We start from the raw sequence: 6,000 nt of genomic DNA, 5'->3' as shown, positions 1-6,000 counted from the left end.
CTCCGAACAGCCTTGTCGCATAAATTGTTAAAGTAGTGCGTACACTCTCTAGCTCTACGTTTGCCCCACTCTGTGAAAAGAGCACGCATATCCTGCTTACGGCACTGCCACTCGTGCAAGGTATGCGCGATAGGCTGACCAAGCAAGCTATTCGCAGCGGTAACACACACGTCGTCTTACAAGAGAGTTATGTAAATACGCCAAAAGGGATGATGCAAAACAGGCGGATGATCAAGATCAAGTATCAAGGTCACAGCCGAGTGATCGAACTTGTATGCGGCAGCCCATGGAATACTGCGGTGATCGCACGACACGATCTTCTCGCGTAAGTTGTCCGGTACGTAGAACTGATCTAAGCGGGAGCCTGATGGTCCCCTCTGCCACGTAACGCTGACCAGGTCCATGGACCACGCGCCAAGCGTCGATCAACTGGAATTGGTTGACAATACAAATGAGCTCGCGAGCATTCCATATCGGCCGGCCTTGACCTTGACCTATCACATCGACGTTAGAGTCAACCACGCAGTTAAAGTCGCCTGTAAGCAGGACGTTCCCGTTTGATAACAGTCTGTGATCAAGAGACGAAAAAAAGCCATTCGTTTCATTCACCCTGGCTGGGGCGTAAACGTTTACAATCGTGTCCCAAGCAGCAAAATGTACTGAAAGTCGAGTGCAATAGGGGTGGACGGGTAGGCGGAAGGAATTGAACAGACTCTTGAAACTAAAGAACATTGATAATACACATACCGTCCACCCCTATTGCACCCGACTTTCAGTACATTGTGCTGCTTGCGGTACTTCACATCTCGTAAGAAAAAATCAAAATTTAAAACACGGCCGTCTGCATCATACGTGCAAAAGAAGCGGTTCAGACACGCACTGCTAAAAATGATCACCGCTACACCGCAGGAGTTTGGTGAGCCCAAACTCGCAAAAACTGAAATGTTGAAACGGGCTTTGAATTGTGCAATATTCCTCATGGAGTAAAAGTGTGTCTCTTGTAACATGAAAATATCCAAACCTAGGCGACGTCCAAAACTAACTACATCCGCCTGTTTCTGAACATTGAGGAGTCCCTTGACATTTAAGGTGGTTGGTTATCTTAACCCGCATAATGAGAAGCAGGCAGACAAGTACACAAGCACAAGCCAAGTTCATTATAGAAAAAGCAGAAACAACGAACCTAAGAGCTGTCCGAGTCCGAGCCGGAGAGCTCGTGAACCAGTGGTACTTAACTTTCTTTCGTCGCTTCCTTTGCAGCCCGTCGTCTCCGGTGTTCCTCTGCATTCCTTGATCCGTGGCGGATATCTCGCGCATGGTTGTGTCGACATCAGCGTTCGAAGGGTCACCACACTGTGACACTGCAGGAAACGAGACAGACGACGTTGAGTCGTTCACGGACGGCTCAACGGTGGATGATGATGGCGAGACCACAGCAGACCCGGAGCTGCTGTCCTCGGTTGTCGGTGCATGGCCAGTAACTTGTTCAGGTTCCGGCTGTTGCGTCGCTTGTACTTGGCCAGACGTCACTGGATCCGTGGCCCTCTGTACGTCAGGGAGCTCGGGGAAGTCTGTGCGGATTACCGAAGCATAAGATGCGGGTTCGGGGCAAGGACTATGGGGGTGTCTGGTGCGACAACGCCGGCAGCGGGAGCCGCATTCCTCGGTAGTGGGCCCGAACGTGGAGCACCGATTAGAAAACGGGACCTTGCAGGCCGATATAAACTGTCCTTCTTGCTCGCATCGCCGACAAATCTTCTTCACTCCAGCGTAGTCGCACTGGACGAGTGCCTCCACGACCCGGACGAAATTGCGAAGCAGGGTTCTCTCACCCATCTCGAAGACGACCTTCTTGTTTCCGGTACGCAAGGTACCACGACCCTTCCGATCCTGGAAGGTAACATCCCCATTTTGTCCCCAGTACCTCTTCAGGGCGCGAATAAGATTCTCATCACGCATATAGCGGTACCATATTGCAGGTGATGTTCACAACACGTGGTCCGAAAAGCTCAATCGAGCAGGTTATCTCTGCGACGGTAATGCCGCATTCAATGACACGATCCAAGCAGACCACGTTCCAAGGTCAACCTCGTAGAGGGTGCCACCACGATGCAGGATCCCGTAGAAGTTCCCAGGGCCCACTGTATCAAATACGGCGTCGATGACGTCGTCCATGGTCGCGACGTCCGTTACGCGGATGGCGAAGCACCACTCCCGGAGGGGTGAGTTGTTATTCATCCTGATCCCCGCGGTGTACGCGGTACATCGGCAGGAGCTATTTACATAAAAAAAAAGGTTAAAAACTGAAGACTTTGTATTGCCAACTGTAGGATGGGACAAGCGTAAGCTTGCCCACATCACGCTTCAAAAATAAAGCGCCACCTGTGGAAAGCAAGCGCCACCTGTGGTACGCAAGGGCTCATGGGAACTTGGAGCTGAACTTGGAACTGAAGACTTACAGCTGCTGCTCGTAACTGTTCAGAAAATTTTATTAACAGGTATTCTATTTACATCACCTAAAGGTGGCCACTCTTTAACACACAAAACCCAAACCCCCCAAAACAAGGAAACCCCATTCTATCTATGTAGTCGCACACACAATTGTCCCACTACAGTTTTGTTTTTTGTGATAGCTCCTAAGAATCATGATTAAAACCCTATGACGAAGAGGAAATGAGTGGCATGAACAAGTTTATCCTGGTTGAAATGGGAAACGGCCAGCTTTCCTACAGTAGCAGGGTTCCTTTTGTAGCACTCGTAATTTCCCTCCCCTGACTTGCACTAGAGGCTGCCACTCCCACTCTTTCCCAAAGTTTATTTCATCCATAACTCGGCAGCGGTTATGTAAAAATTGCTTAAAGTGCTGGGTGACAATATTCACTATGTAGCTGATAGATACAAAACGGCGATTTTGCCAGGTGTCACGACATCGCACTTCCCATAGAGCTTCCTCGGTTAGCGCGGTAAGAGGCACTCTTAGTCTCTTTCTTGGTGTGGTCCAATCCCGAGAAGAAAAACCAGCAGGGAGCTGAAGATTATAGGTGTTGGACATCCGTGACCACGTTGCACGAGCCACTGAGCACTCCCGAAACACATGTTGGACAGTTTCCGTACTCAGGCAATGAACACATTCATCTGTATGTGTGATGCCAAACCGTGTGAGTCGGTCTCGTGTGGGTAGGACTTCCCAGGCTGCCTTCCACCTTAAGTCGTGTACTTTACCTGGCAACCACGATGCTGACACTGCCCTCCAGTTATGCTGCCGTTGTGCTTCTTCTATCACCTCCTCATTGGAAATTCTTTCTCCTAGCTCTGTAGCCGTCGTTTTGAAAATGTCTATATTCGGGTCCAGGGCTTTTATTTTCTTGTAATGTTGCACAAGCAAAGCGTAGTGTTGGGTCGGTGTCTCTGTCTTGCTGGACTTCTTCTATGTTTCAGCCTGGAGGACGAACCTTCCCAACGGTCCCAGCAAATATCGTGCTAAAGCTGCAGGTGGTCCCTCAGTCTCGAGAGTTTGGAGCAGGCTTTTTAGTGCCAACGTACGAGCGTTGGTACCTAAGTGTGGGAGACCTTTTCCTCCTGACTTCGGGGAACAATGTAGGAAACGCCGTGCTACTAGTTCTGTAGAGTAATCCCAGAAGAAACCGAAGACCAGAGAGTGAAAAGTTCTCACTATGTTGTTAGACGGCACGCATACCCGTGCCATATGCCAGCATCTTGAAAAAACAGCCGTTTTTATGAAATAGGCTTTTTCGTTGAACGAGAAAGAAAACTTTTTTGTTTCTTGGATACATTCTCTAATGTGACGAAGCTTGTCCAACCAGTTTTCTTGTGCCAAACCATCTCTGTTGAAGATGATGCCCAATATCGTTATCGTCTCACACCTCTGTATGGGAAGTTCTCTTGCATCAAAGTTTCCAAATGAGAGTAGCTTGCACTTCCTCATATTTAGTTCTGCACCTGTGAAACTGGCGAAAAGCTCAAAAAGGTGAAGAACCACGAACACTGAGTCTGCATGTAACACGAAGATGGTGATGTCATCTGCGTATACCGCGGTCTTCCACACTATTTGGCCAGGGACCGGTAGTCCTCGCACAGATACAGAGTTATTTAGCATTCTAATGTAGGGGTCGAGGGCAATCACAAAAAGAAGGGGGGACAGGGGACAACCCTGTCGTACCCCTTTCCCTATGTTGAAGGTTCCTCCGATGTGTGTCATAAAAAGAAGTGCTGCTCGTTGACTTGTGTATGCTGTTTGGATGCATTGTACGAAGCTCGATGGAAAATTGTACATCTGAAGTAGGTCGAAAAGATAGGTATGTGTTACCTTATCGAACGCTTGTTTCTAATCTAAGGAGAGGACTCTTCCTGTTCGATCTTTGGAGAAAGCTAGCAAATCTCGCACTCCCGACAAAGTGGTGTATATGCTTCTGCCTTCTACACTGCACGTCTGGGATTCTTGTATTATGCTGGGCAAGACTTTCCGTTACCTGCTTGTTAACAGTCCCATGATAATTTTATAGTCACTGTTGAGAAGAGATATTGGCCTCCAAGTCGACGGGTCTTCTATGACTGAGTTTCTTTTCGGAATGTATACAACATAGCTGGTGTTGAAGTGTTCTTCCCAAGCATTTTTCTCAAACATGTCTCGAAACATCGTGGTGAGAAAGATTCGTAGTTTTGGCCAGAATACTTTGTAGAAAAGGTATGGCAGACCGTCCGGCCCTGGGGACGATCCTGACCGCATGTTTTTGATCACCACCTCCAGTTCCTCATCGTTTATCGGGCTTTCGAGCGCTTCTTTACTTTCTTGCGAAAGGTGAGGTAGTAAGTCTGCTACATAGTCTGGAATATTTGTGACTGACTTTGCTGAAAATTGCTCCTCTGCATGTCGGAGGAAGCCTTCTTGATCTGCCTGTGTTATATCCCGTACTGCGGTTGTGTCATGCTGACTTGTCGGGTCCTGCCACCTTGTATGGCTAAAGTATCGGAGCATTTCTGCGCCACCTACATGTTGCGATCTGGCATATTCGAGCTTGGCTGTCATTGTGGATGTTCGAAGCACTTCGAAGTATTGTGCCTTCAGCTGCTTCAAAGCCGCCTGTGCTAAAGCACATTGAATGCCTCCTCTTCGGACTATTCGAATTTTCATTGCGATGTCACATAGCTCTTTTGTGCGTTGTTTTGCCTTAGCCTTCCCAAGCTCGATGAAAAGCTCTTGCAGTTCATCTTTTATGCTTTTCCAATTCGTTAACGACGGAGGTGTTCCTATAAGGCGTTCAGTTAAAAAGTCATTTACTGTGGCCACTACATCCTGGTCACATAACAAAGCGTGCGAGAGCCTCCATGGTTTCCTTTCCGAGGCCCTTCCACTTGGTATATTAAAGGTTGTTACAACGGCTCTGTGGTCGGATACATACGTCCCAGTGATCGAGGTCTCGAAGACTTCACAGTCTCGCGCACAACTTGCTACCTCTTCAGTTGCATATATACGGTCTAACCGAGAACTGCTGGTTCCACGAGACCATGTGCTCACAAAGCTATTGCCTTTGATTTTCCGCCAGATGTCTTTCAATGTAAATTGATCAATGATGCGAACTAGCTCTCGACTGTTCCAAATCGGGCGGCCTTGACCTTGCCCCGCAACGTCTAAAGTGCTATCTGTCACGCAGTTGAAATCACCTGCCAAAATGAAATCTTGGTGATCTAGCACAAACCCATCGAGAGCCGCAAAAAAAGCATTGGTATGTGCTGACTGAGCTGGAGCATAAATGTTCAAAATTCGCAACTTTCTCCCGGCACATCTGATACCTACAGCGATAATCCGGCCGTCAGTATCAGGAACAGCAAATGCTTGTAACTGGAGAGACCTGGTTAAGATGACAACTGCTACGCCCGTACACCGACTGGACGCCAAACTAAAGAAACAATTCACTCTAAAACGTTCCTTAAAAGTCTCTACCTGATTCACACTGAAAAATTTTGTCTCCTGTAAAAGCA

The sequence above is a fragment of the Ornithodoros turicata genome, chromosome 7 (assembly GCF_037126465.1).
Source record: "Ornithodoros turicata isolate Travis chromosome 7, ASM3712646v1, whole genome shotgun sequence".
Taxonomy (NCBI): domain Eukaryota; kingdom Metazoa; phylum Arthropoda; class Arachnida; order Ixodida; family Argasidae; genus Ornithodoros; species Ornithodoros turicata.
Note: the sequence above shows the minus strand (reverse complement) of the source record.